Source organism: Dama dama, chromosome 4 (assembly GCF_033118175.1).
Source record: "Dama dama isolate Ldn47 chromosome 4, ASM3311817v1, whole genome shotgun sequence".
Taxonomy (NCBI): domain Eukaryota; kingdom Metazoa; phylum Chordata; class Mammalia; order Artiodactyla; family Cervidae; genus Dama; species Dama dama.
In genome coordinates, this window is record NC_083684.1 from 37229866 (window position 1) to 37244112 (window position 14247).

Sequence of the window (14247 nt, forward strand, 5' to 3'; positions counted from 1 at the left end):
TCATCTAGATGAATACGGCAGACATGACATTATGTGACTCTCAAGTGTAGCTAATAATGCTTCTGCCTGAATTTCTAGAAGGCAGACAAGATAAGTGAGCCACTGTGAAATCAATCCGACTGCTCTGAGTCCACGGTACTGTGAAGAAGTCCAAACCAGCTCATGATGAGCTATCACAAGGAGAATATATGAGAGAGACAGAAATGACACAACTAGCCATCCCCCATCTGCTCCAGTGGCTTCATGTTCCACCTCCGGCCCTCAACTCACTGCACTTAAGTGACCCCCAACTGAAACCACCAGTCTAACCTTTCCCAAATTTCTAAAACTGGGAAAGATGACAGCATCATTGTCATTACCATAAACCACTAAGTTTGGGGTAACTTACATAGCAATAGATGGCGATACATCCCCTCATACATCAACTTACAGTTTTTCAATATTGTTTGAGTCTGACTCTTCTCTGGCAGAAAAATGTGTGTAAAGGCCCAGAGGCATATCTATCTCTCATTTATTTAATAAGTATATGTTACCTTAGACACTGTAGGCAAGGATGATTTATGGTTTAGCATACATAGTTCTACACTCCTGGAATATATAGATCATAAGAGGGATACACATGTTAGGTGCAAATGAGTAAATAAATTAGAAAGAAACAAACAGTGACAATTATTAATGCAGAGAAAACAAAATATGTAAAGAGGTCACATACCAGAGATATAGGACTTCCTCTGGGTTGAGGGCAGGGAGGGTGGTAGGTTGGCTTTCTTCTCTATTTAGTGTCACATCCTAATATCTCTGGGGTATATACCATTTCAAAGCTCAACAACAAGACAGGACATTGAACAAGGCTATACAGAAAATCCATTATGCAAACTGTGAAATCTTCAAGGTTGCATATGCCCTGGAATCTTAAGTTCTTAAGCAAAAGGTTTAACCAGTTAGGAAATGAAAATAAACTAACAACATAAACAAGCAAATAAGCCTTTTTTTTTTTTTTTTTTTCAGATCAGATTTGGACCCAAGTCTCTAACAATGCTGCTTTGCTTCAGGATGGTGACGAAAACAGTCATTGACTTACTGGCACTTTTGTACCATCTGTGTTCATGCTCCTTCTCATTAGTGTCTGACAGCAAGAATTTATTTTATTTGATAAATAATAAATGTAATGAACCTCTACTATCCTAAACACTGTGAGGGAAGGCAAAATAAGAAAAGAAAAAAAAAAAAAAAAAGGCAAGGGTTTGTCCTTCAGAAATTTATATTATGAAAATACACAGACTATGGCCCAAAAGACCTATTTATGTATTCTGTAGGAGTTTATTAAACATTTACTTAGGGACCTATTACTAGATGATAGGTGTTATAAGAGATAGCAAGTCAGTATCAGATATTGTCAATGCTGTCAGACTGAATATTTTTTTATTTAAAGGATTAAGATAACTTATCACATAATTTCATTCCAGTTTGCTTTCCCATCACAAAGTAACCATGTTTCAGGAGAAGTTGAATTTTTACTTATACACAGTTTATCTTCTTAGTTTTAAAATCATTCTTATTAAATTATATGGATGATTTGCATCCATAAACTTCAGTAACCTCTTTGGGACTTACTAAGATAAATTTTAGGTACTAGTTAATGGCACAGACTCTAGATTGTACAACACATGGTAACTAAAGATGTGATCTAGCTTTTTGACCACATATACATATACATTTTAATCTCTCTGTGCTTAAATTTCATCATCTGTAAAGTGGGACTACCAACAAATATTTTTTACTGCATGTTTAAGGAGTAAAATGAAGGCATTCAGCACAATCATTGCATATATTAAATACTTGATAAAATATCACCATACAATTATAGTGATTTTTTTATTTGCCTCTCAAAACACCTTTTGCAGGTATATAAATATAGTTTTATTATCCTCATTTTATAGAAGATGAAAGCTGACCATCCAGTGGTACTAGCAGTAAAGAACCTGCCTGCCAATGTAGGAGACAACAAAGATATGGGTTCAATCCCTGGGTCAGAAAGATTCCCTGGAGAAATGGCAACTCACTCCAGTATTCCTGCCTGGAGAATCCCATGGACAGAGAAGCCTGGTGGACTACAGTCCATGGGGTTGCAAAGAGTCAGATATGACTGAAATGATTTAGCATTCATGCACATAGTAAATTGAATAGTTGGTATTTAACTCTCAGTGTTCTGATTTAATATCCATATGGATTTAATATCCATATCTCAGGAATTATAAAATTCCCGAGACTTAATATTATCTGAAGATTCCACATATGTCTAATTTAATTCTATGACTAGAGATAATACAGAAATAACTTATTCTTCTCTTTTCCTCATCCCTCACAACCAGGAAAAAATAAAAAATAAAAGACCCATCAATTCTAGTTCCAAAATTATTCTGATCTGTTGACCACTCCTGATCTGTACTACTGGACATCATCTGGACCAAGCCATCATTCTGTCACAATTAGACATTAGCTGAGTAAACTCATTAGTTCTATGTTGGCACCTTTTCTCCACTTCTCTGAGTATAATACATACAAATCCCTCACTGTGACCTAGAGAAGTAGATACAATATTGCTCTGTCTATAACTCCTCTTCACCTCTCAATACCCCAACCCCTTTGCCCAAGTCAGCAGCCCTGAGACACACTGACTTTCTTATGTTAGCTAAATTGGTTTCCCTGCCATTCCCCAGAGTGGTCTTTCCTCCCATCCCAGCATTTCTTATGACTGGATCTTATTTGGAATTTAGGAATAAACTCAATACAATCTCCAATGTGAAGCCGCTCCTGTCCTTAGCCACATAATCCAAATTAATCTCCCTCCACAATCATGTTTCTGTTTTACTTTATAGTACATACCACACAATAAAATTATCTAGTTTGATCACAGACACTGTTTATTTAATTATTTATTTTTCTGTCTTCTCCCCCTAGAATATAAGCACCAGAAAACTCACTCATTAAGTTCACTGTTGTTGTTTAGTCTCTAAGCCATGTCTGACTCTTTTGAGACCCCGTGAACTGTAGCCGGTCAGGCTCCTCTGTCCATGGGATTCTCCAGGCAAAAGTACTGGAATGGGTTGCCATTTCCTTCTCCAGGGGATTTTCCTGATTCAGGGATCAAACCCACGTCTCCTGCTTGGCAGGCAAATTCTTTACAACTGAGCCACCTGGGAAGCCCACCTTGTCCATTATTGAATGCCTAAATTGCAGAACAATATGAAACATAGACTGTGCCTCCAAGCAATACTTGTTGAAATAATGAATTAACTTTACTTCCTGAAGATTTTTGAGTATGTGAGTCCACTTAAGAATACACACGTCTTGCAAAGTTGGTATTTCCTAGGAACAAGATATCCATCTGAGTGACTCTCACAAGAGAATAGGTCCACAGAGTAAAAAATGTTATTGGTATGCCAGTATTAGTAAATATTATTGCTAACAATGAAAATAGTAATAATCATAATACACTGAATGTTTACCGATCACCCAGTGTAGCTTAAGGAAATTTACACACGTCCTGTCACTGAATCCTTACACCAAAGCTTGAAGCAGCTGTCACTGTGCCTATTATACAGATGGAAAAATAGCTTTGAAAAGCTGTGTCCTGAAGCTAATCTACCAACAAGTGATAAAGACAATATTTCAACCCAGGCTTATCTGGCTCTAAAGAAACATTCTTTATAGAATCTCTTCTGTGGAGCAACCTGCTGTCTTCTTGTGCCTGCTCAGTTGCTAAGTAGTGTCTAACTCTTTGAGACCCCATGGACTGTAGCCCACCCTGTTCCTCTGTCTATGAGATTCTCCAGGCAAGAATAATGGACTAGGTTACCATTTCCTTCTCCAGGGAATCTTCCCAACCCAGGGGTCAGACTCGTGTCTCCTGCATTGGCAGGCAGATTCTTTACCACTTAGCCACCAGGGAAGCCTCAGTGTCTCAGCCCCAGTTGTCTTCTCAATGCCTGCTTATCATTTTCAGTGACAGATAATCTTGCTAATTCCATAAGAAGGATAAAAGTACTACTGCACTATCCATCAACTATGCATCTGCTTTTGAAAACTGGTAGAAATTGTTTCCACGGATCAAAAAGACCAGCAAAGTCCTTACCACACTTACAGTTTTAAAGTTCGGTATAGTCACAGAATCTCAGGGAATCACAAAGACAGACTGAAAACAACGGTCATTCGACACACAGACATTCTGACGGGAAAAGAGGGGGCAGAGCGTGGAGTCCGGTGAGGGGCTGGTGTCAGCACTTCCCTGTGCAGGATGAATGAAAGAGGTCTTAGGAGGTTGAACACCCATAATTGGGGTCAGAACACTGAATTTATCACTATTTTCCATTCACTGAAAGGCCCTCTCCTATGGTTTTATTTCCTTTTCAGATTCTTGTATTTTAAACATTGAGTGAAATGCAAATGTGACATTTAAACTTTCAGAGGGACATTGAAAATGAACAGCTACGAGTAGTGTATTTGGTATGGATTGGTGGAGTGGAGAGGAGAGAAAAGGTTATTACATCCAAAGGAAATTTAACTAAAGAAGAGGAAGGAAAAAAAAAAAAAAACAACAGACTAAGTTACTCATATAAATGAGAAAATAGAATGACTATAGAATGGCATTGAATATAAATCTGTTCCTCCCTTAAGTCGTTTGAAAGAAATCACATGTTGGGAAGGTCTAAGAATTTTATCTTAGCCAGAAAAATATGGATGGATTCTTTCCCTGGGTTGATTGATGAAATGTAGAGGGCTTATGGGGAGAAATCTCCATTTGCTTCTTACAAATAATATTTTAATTCTCTGCTACTAATTCAAGAAGACTTTAACAATACTGCATGTTGAGATAAGGGGAGGAAGTTTGACTATTTTAAGTACAAAATATATACATATATTTCTATGTATAGAAAATATATGTACATATAAGTAAACTCTCTGAAGTGTTAGAAGAGACTTGCATAACCCAAAATATCATGTGAATAGTTGCATAATATAGTCGGGACACAGGATATATGGCAACAAAGTAGTAGCAATAATTAAAACCTCCTGCGAAGGGGTGAGACCCAGAAAAGTCCAGTGATTTATCCAATAATAATTGCAAAAATGCTTCACGATGAATAGGGTTGGGTGAATGGGAAGTCAGGACTAACCAGTGTGGTGGGGCATTTCTATAGAGGGAAGGACAGCCAACAGTCAGCACTGCATGCTAGTTTACACTTAACTGAGGGGAGGAAATTCAATTCAGAAAGATGTTTCTCAGACTCTCCCTCTCAGAATTCCTTGTGCACACCCATATTTGACCATTATCTGTCTACGAGATCTAATGGTCTGCTAGAATTCTAGCAGAGGCTCTCTTGTTCACTCTCCCTCTTCCTCTGTCTTCCTCTCTCTCCATCCTCTCCCACTTAATTAAAGAGAAGAGTATGCTGGTTGGATTGATTAAGAACAGAGTTACCGGGGATGATAGGAAGAAGCTGTTAGGCTGAGACAAAGAACATATTTCAAGAACTAAACTTCCTTTTGAGAATCTCAGCCTTGTTCTTGGTGTTTAAGCAGTTCTGAGTCATAAGGACTCATTACAAAGACAAAATTGAGAAAATTACTGGAGATCTGAAGTTCAAATGTAACAGATACATTGCAACAATCTCCCTTGGCTTGGCTGGCATTCTGCTTTCCCCACAAAAGAAAGTACAGGAACAGTCGAATCAGGGAATTATCAGCCTGTTCTTTAAATAGCCTCTCAGAAGATGCTGCCAGGGATGTTCCACAAACATCTGGAAGTGATGTGGCACAGCTGCAACAAGAACCACATGTCTTTGCATAAATATCACTGTATCATGGGTTGCTTGGGGGTCACGTCCTCATCACACTCATCACAATCTCATGAGAGAATGGAAACTTAGGTCACAGAATGACACTCTTACTTGACACTCTTACTTAGAATGCTTGTGGGTACCGGTCCAGTTGTTTTTGTTAGGATTCAAAATGGCCCAGCCCAGCCTCAAAGTCATTAATACAGCCTTTCAAACTATTATCTACTCCTCAAAAATATGTTTTCTGTATCTCTTCCAGGAAAGACACATATAAGTACATTATATCATTTCCCCTCCACTAACATCCAGAAGAAGTTGACATCTTTTTCATGGAGAGGAACATGGAGTCAAATAAGAGGTAGTTAGTGTCCTTGCCAAACATGATCCTTTAAAACAGTGAGTCATGTTACCCTAAGCATTAAGTTACATCCATACACCAGCCTCGGGCCCCAGAATTTTATAGAGAAATGTATAGCAATAGTACCTAACACATGACCTAATGCATGACCACCTCAATGATTTTATTTCTCAGATCAGAGACCTGGCTTTATTCATTTGCTATGTAACCTCTGATGAGTCACTCTCAGTTGCTTTTCTTGTAAAATGAGATTAATAATTACTCATTATACTTCATAGGATGGCTGTGAAGATGAGAAATAAAAGTGAGTTGTAAGCATATATTAGCATAAAATTGTGTTTTCATTCTCACAGGTCAAATTACTAAGTATTTGGAAGCTGCACTGGCTGTATTGTGGGTCTTTCTGTGTTGAAGCAGTACCATGATTCATAGTGGAATTCCATTTTTGATTTTGCATACTCTTAGGTTCCCATTGGGCCCTTCTCTTTCTATTTATCCTCTCTCTGACCAAGCCACTCTACCTTCCAACCCTGAATGTCAGAAAAATAAATTATGATCACCAATTCCAATGCTAAGCAAACACCAGATGAGCCATCCACTTTTGCTCCTTTAGTATACTATCTCTCATCTTCTGGGCTCAAAATTATTGTCTCCATACTATGTTCTATCTACCTCTGATTCCTTCAAGTCAACAATGTAATAGACTTCCCTTAGTCTCTTGATTATTTTTCTAGTCTCCCTTCCCTGACTTCTAATGTCCTGGTTCACTGTGGTGATAAGTTTTGTATTTCAGTCCTATACTCTGCCAAATTCCATCCAGGAAAAGACAAACTCTAGCCACTCAAAAATATGGAAGATCACATGTCCCATTTCATGTCCCTATTCTAGTTTTATTTATTGAAGGTTCCTCACATACTAGTTAAGCAGGCAGAGGAAAGTTAATTAATCTCTTTAAGTATCATTATTCTTGTGCCTAAAATGTGAACAATAGTACCTATAATACAGTCATAGTCTAAAGCAGATAAAGAATGCATGTAAATGCACAGTAGTTAGGATAGCATCTGACAGTGCAGAGAGGCAACACATGCAAAAGGGCTAATGCCTCCTGATACCAGAGTACTTAGGCTCAATCATCTTAGATCTATGTAGACAATGTTAATGAACTCTACTTCTGAGATAGTTGCTAGACTGGTGATAAAATGGTCAATGTCCAGATGTTCCCTTCCATGTGGAAGAAACTCCAGTAATTTCACATTTCTGACCTCTTTCCACTTCTCACTGACTGCTTCCCATAAGTGAGGACGTTGGTTAATCTGACTGACACAATTGGAAGGAGAATCCGGGCATACACAACCCAGTCACCTTTGCCACACACATTCTGAAAGTTAGTTCAGTTTTTATCACGTGGAGCATATTATTTCATTGTCTCTGCCCTCCTAAAATTTCTATACGCAGGCCCTCACCTGAGGAAGTGTGGAGTTTTACATTGTGTCTTGTGACTAAGTGGTTAAGTCTGACTACTTTTGAGTCTCAGTATTAATAAGCTCCATTTCTGACAATGCAAAATATAACCTTCACAAAATAAAATTGATATTTTGGTTCTGTTATAGTTACCATAACAAAATATGACACTAGGTGGCTTAAATGACAAAAACTTATTTTCTCATAGTTCTAGAGGCTAGAAAGCCAAGATCAAGGTGTCAAGAGGTTTGATTTCTCCTGCGGCCTCTCTCCTGGTTTTTAGATGGCAACTTTCTCTTTGTGCACTCACATGGTCCTTTCTCTCTAGGCACATACCTCTGGTATTTTGCCCTCTTCTTAAAAGGACACCCGTCAACCAACACAACATTATAAAGCAATTATTGTCCAATCAAAAATTTAAAAAAGGACACCAGTCATATTGGGTTAGGGATCTACCCTATGACCTCATTTAACCTTAAATATTAGCTCTTTAAACACTCTTCTCCAAATACAGTCACATTCTAACATAACAAAGATTAGAGCTTCAACATATAAATTCTGCAGGACACAATTCAGTCCATAACAAATTATCATTACTATTACCATTACCATAACAAATTACCAAATCTTATGTTCAAAAGGAGAATACAGGTAATTCATTTTGGAGTCCTCAGTAGCCTTACAGCAGTACTTTCCAATTTTGTTTTTATTATTCCCCTAAGGACCATTCCATGGCCCTGTGGAAGCCCATAAGATCATCTAACATCTGAGACATTTTGGCACTAAGAATGAAACTTGCCCTCTTAGGGGTGGTCATGCACACAGTAGTGATGTTTTAAAAAGCAGGAATAGAGAACACTCACCAAGTAGACAATAAGACTCATTCTAGAGGTCCTCAGCCTCCCCAAAGACAGTGGTATAAAATTTGAGCTCAGAGTGGGATTATCCACACTTGTGGAGCATAAAAGGGGTTTCTTCTAATAGGCACAACCCTAAACTAATTAAGTAAAGCCATGTTTCTATCTCTGTGTCCATAATATATTATCATATTTTTAAGGGTATATTTGAGGTTGATTATCTGACTTAAAAGAAGACTACATGGCATATATAAAAACTCGCTTTATCAGGTCTAGGTGAATAAGACACTTCAAAGTAGATACTCACATGACTCTCCACTAGGAGAGAGAGCACATATGAGTTAGAATACCATGAACAGAGAAAATCAAAAGGATTTTCAAATATGAGCCTCAAACCGAAAGACAGGAATTCCAAACTGTTGCTACTGACATGCTATTGGGTTACTTCTCATATGGACAGCATTTTAGGGCTCTCCTGGGTAAATGCTACACAGATATGTTTATTCAGTAAAAGCTAATGATAGTTCTGGTAATAAAAGAAAAGCACAACAACAAACAAAAGATTGGTAACATCACACTGAGAGGAGGATTTCTATGCCAGACATGGAGCTAAGCATAATCTCACTTAACACAACACCACTAGGTGATAGATGGTATCGTCTTACTCTCCTCTAGAGAAATTCCCACGTGGTTTCACAAGGTAAGTAACTTATTCAACATAAAATCTATGTATACTTGATTACAGAGTCAGAATATTTCACTACTAACCATTCTGGGTGACACCTGCTCCTAACTCCTGGAAAGAGATAAATAACTTATCTTCCCAATGACAATACCACTCTTTCCTCTTATATTTTGTCTTTGTATACTCCAAGAGGGCTGTCTCTGAAACTTGTCTTTTATGTATACCCTCATATTATAAAAGGAGAAATGTGCCATTTGGAGAGGAATTGTGACCAGAGAGAGAGCTACAACAATGTGAATTCTACCATCTAAAAAATTATTGTGCCCTTAGAACACCCATCCCTCTGAAGCAGGTATCATAAGTAATAATTCCTACCTTACAAATGAGGACACCAAGAATTAGAGAGTTCAATGACTTATCCAAGGTCATATATCCAGGTAGAAGCATCAAAGAGAAGAGATAATGTCTGACTTTACATCTGCTGCCAGATTCACTACTTTACACAGTTCCTAACAAAGGCGATAGTCTTCTCCTCTCTTCCAGCCACTGTATTTCCCCTCCTGACCCTGACTTCATCTCCCTACTTCTTCACCACCATTGTGGTTTTAAAGTTTATAAGTCATTTGGAGGAGATCAGCTTCTCCAACATCCAGACACTCTTATGCTAAACAAGTCTGCAGTACATAAGGCACAGAGAGGATTTACATCTTTGACTCTCTTCCAGCAGATATTACTTATCTTGAACTGCCAGCAGTGTCTAGTCTATGTGATGTGCGTGACAGTGAAGAATAGCTTTTTGCCCAGCTTCCATGGGTAGAAGAAATCAGTAGTCCTTGTTTGATGGAATGAATATTCAGGGAAATCTTGGCAAGGAGGTTGAGGCTGTGAGCCCTAAGCTTAGGAGCCAAGAAAATCACCCCTGACTGATTCACTGAACCTTTGCAAAGATTTTGCAGAGATTTGTCAGAGAAACAAAAAACAACAACAATAGAAAAAATGACAGATGGATTATTGGGCCTTCCTTAAGACCCCTGTATGACAAATCTTTCCCAGTAAAATTGTCCTGAATTACACATCTTGTGAGAAAATCTTGTTTATAACTTGGTTCTTTAAAACTTTGAAACAACTGTATATTAGAAACAAAACTGTAATGAGTCTTAATTACAGATGGTTGCCAGATACATATCTTAGCAGAGCCTTGTATGCATCAGATAGTCAAAAATGATAATTCTTCTTAGTTGCAGTGCTCATTATAGGTACACACATTTATCTTATTTTTGTCTCCACAGCACAGCACATCCAAGTGTGAGAGGAGATGCCTACATTTTATAGTGTACCTGTGGTGCAATTAAAAATCTCCTTTTTAAATTTATCTTATAGCCTTTAGCACAGTTAAAAATATTAATTAATGAAAATATTTGCAAATAAATTCAGAAGGAATAGCTAGATATTCTCAAATTTACTAATTAAAGTTACTAAATGCGAAAGAGATGTAGCTGATTTAGCAGAACTGGTTGAATTGAGGTCAAAATATGCTTTTATTCTCAATTTTGATAATATGCTTAAAGAAGGTCCTCTCATATTACTGCAATATTTGACTACCAGCAATAGGAAATGTTTTAAAATTGTACAAAAGGGTCAATTATACTGATGCCAGTTTAATATCATTGGATCATGTGCAAAAGAGATTATTTTGTACTTTTCATTTTAATAGAATGACTGACCTCTGAATTCAGTTTTACTTAAGATTAGAATTTCTTCTGAATGAGATAAAAAGTGGAACTGAACTCAAGAATTCATTCCTGGTAATGAACATTAGTTCAAAATCCTACTTTGACATACATGAAAATGTGTTAAAAAATAAAACACATTTGATAAGCACAAACATATTTTTTCAAGATAAGCATAAGTATAGTGTCAAGTACTAACATAATATAAACTATTTTGAGGGTTTTAGTCACAGCACATATGTAATTTTTTTCTTTCCTTCTACTTCAACATCAAATACTAGAAGTATAAGATCCACTTTAGAATAAATCAAGGGAATATGGGTATATTCTTGAAATATTCAACATAAATGTATTACCTATATATTTTCCATTCCAAATGCACATAGGAGGCTCCTTCATGGTTTATCCTTAGGTCAGCTCATGGATGCAACAGTTCCAGACTAATCCCACACCATTTGAGGAACAGGGAGTTTCAGTGAGAAAGCAAGTACTTTCAATAAGTAATAATGAGCATTGTTCTGTATCAGGGATGTATCCATCCAACCGAAAAGCAGTGCAAAACTAACTGAGTCCAATTCCAAACAAGTTACAGGGCTGAGGGCAAAGCAGCCCCTCAAAATAAAATATGGGTTATATAGATGCAAGAAGAAGAGGAAACTAAATGCCGCTGATCTTTGAACAACACAAGTCTGAACTGCATGAGTCAACTTATATGTGGATTTTTTCAATTCACTCTCTTACTTCATAATGAGTAATTGGCTGAACGTGCAGATAAGGAGGAAACTCAGATATGGAGGGCTGACTATTTTACTCAGGCTTTCAGCTGCAGAGAGGGTCAGTGCCCCTAATTCCGGTGTTGCACTAGAGTCAACTCAGGGGGACTGCCTGATAGTCCAGTGGTTAGGACTCAGTGTCTCACTGCTAGGGGTGCTGATTCGATCCCTGGTAAGGGAATTAAGATCACACAAGCCATGAAAGAGTCAACTCAAATTGTCAAGTAGCCAATATTTGCCTACTACAGCTAATATCTCTGAATCTCTTGTGGTTTAACCATGGTATTTGCATTTTTAACATATATCCCAGGTGATATTTACTGAATTAAACTATAAAAATAATTTTTCATGTAAGGTCAGCACCTCTATAAGAACTCTGAAATTAAGATTAGTATGTGAGTAAAGCAGATTGGGCTATCCAATGTGGATAGACATCATTTAATCCATTGAGGGCCTGAATAGGTTAAAAATTAGGCAAAGAGGGATTTCTCTGGTAATTCAAGGGTTAAAATTTCCACATCCCCAATGTGGAGGCACAGGTTATATCCCTGATTGAGGAACTAAGATCCTGCATGCCTTATGGTGAAGCCTAAAAAAAAAAAAAAAAAAAAGGCAAAGAAAAGAAAATTTTACTCTCTCTCCCTGACACAAAGTAGGATATATGTCCTTCACCATCTAGGGATTAGGAATCTACACTATCTGCTGGTAGATCCTCAGGTCTTTGGACTCAGACTGGAATTACAACATTGGTTTTCCTGGTTCTCTGGATTGCATACAACATATTAAGGGATTTTAGAGCCTCCATAATCAAAAGATAATAGTAACATAATCTTTATAATAAATAGGAAATATTGTTGCTCTTATTTAGTCCCTAAGTCATGTTTGACTCTTTTGCCACTCCATGGACTGGAGACCACCCAGATCCCTCTCTGTCCATGGGATTTTTCAGGCAAGAATAATGGAGTTGGTTGCCATTTCCCTCTTGAAGGGATCTTCCTGGCCCAGGGATCGAACATGTGTCTGCTGAATTTGCAGGGATATTCTCTACCACTGAGCCACCAGGGAAGAACATATAAAATATTTATTATTTATTTATCATTTTATATAATAAACAGATTAAATGTAATATTTTGTTGTTGTTCAGTCACTCAGTCATGTCTGACTCTTTGTGATCCCACAGACTGCAGCAGGCCAAGCTTCTCTGTCCTTCAGCATCTCCTGGAGCTTGCTCAAACTCATGTCTATTGAATCGGTGATGCCATTCAACCATCTCATCCTCTGTTGTTCCCTTCTCCTCCTGCCTTCAATCTTTCCTACCATCAAGGTCTTTTCTAATGAGTCAGCTCTTCTCATCAGGTGGCCGAAGCACTGAGCTTCAGCTTCAGCATCAATCCTTTTAAAGAATATTCAGGACTGATTTCCTTTAGGATTGACTGGTTTGATTTCCTTGCAGTCCAAGGGGCTTAAGGGTCTTAAGGGTCTTCTCCAATACCACAACTCAGAAGCATCAATTCTTTGGCGTTCAGCCTTCTTTATAAAAGTCCAACTCTCACATTCATACATGACTACTGGAAAAACCATAGCTTTGACTAGATGGACCTTTGTCCATCATTAGCAAATGTCCAGACATTACCAAAGTAATGTCTCTGTTTTTTAATATGCAATTTAGGTTTGTCATAGATTTTCTTCCAAGGAGAAAGTGTCTTTTAATTTTGTGGCTGCAGTCACCATCTGCAGTGATTCTGGAGTCCAAGAAAATAGTCTCTCACTGTTTCCATTGTTTCCCCATCTATTTGCCATGAAGTGATGGGGCCGGATGCCATGATCTTTGTTTTTTGAATGTTGAGTTTTAAGCCAGCTTCTTCACTCTCCTCTTTCACTTTCATCAAGAGGCTCTTTAGTTCCTCTTCACTTTCTGCCGTAAGGGTAGTGTCATCTGCATATTTGTGGTCATTGATATTTCTCCCAGCAATCTTGATTCCAGCTTGTGCTTCATCCAGACCGGCATTTCACATGACATACTCTGCATATAAGTTAAATAAGTGGGGTGATAATATACATCCTTGATGTACTCCTTTCCCAATTTGGAACCAGTGCATTGTTCCATGTCTGTTTCTAACTGTTGCTTCTTGACCTGCATATGTAATATTATCTATCGTGTATATATATATATATATATGTGTGTGTGTGTGTATAGACAGAGACAGAGAGAAAAAAGGGATAAAGATATTGGTTCTCTATTGGTTCTGTTTCTTTGGAAAATCCTGATTAATATATTCTTCCTGTTATAAGAATGCTCTTTAATTATAATTAGCTTTAATTAAATGATATCTACAAAAAGCTTTTATCCTTTCTGATGACCTCTGCAAAATACTACCTTTAAGATTCTGTAAGAATGCTGTGAGATTCTGTTTTCTCCATCTCTCTCTATTCTTTTCTCTCTGTTTCTGTATTTGCATCTGTGTTTGCTCAAGTAGATGCTTCCTCTGGTGAAACTGCCACTGCCTTCTGCATTTTTTGTTGATTTGGCTACATGTGTCCTT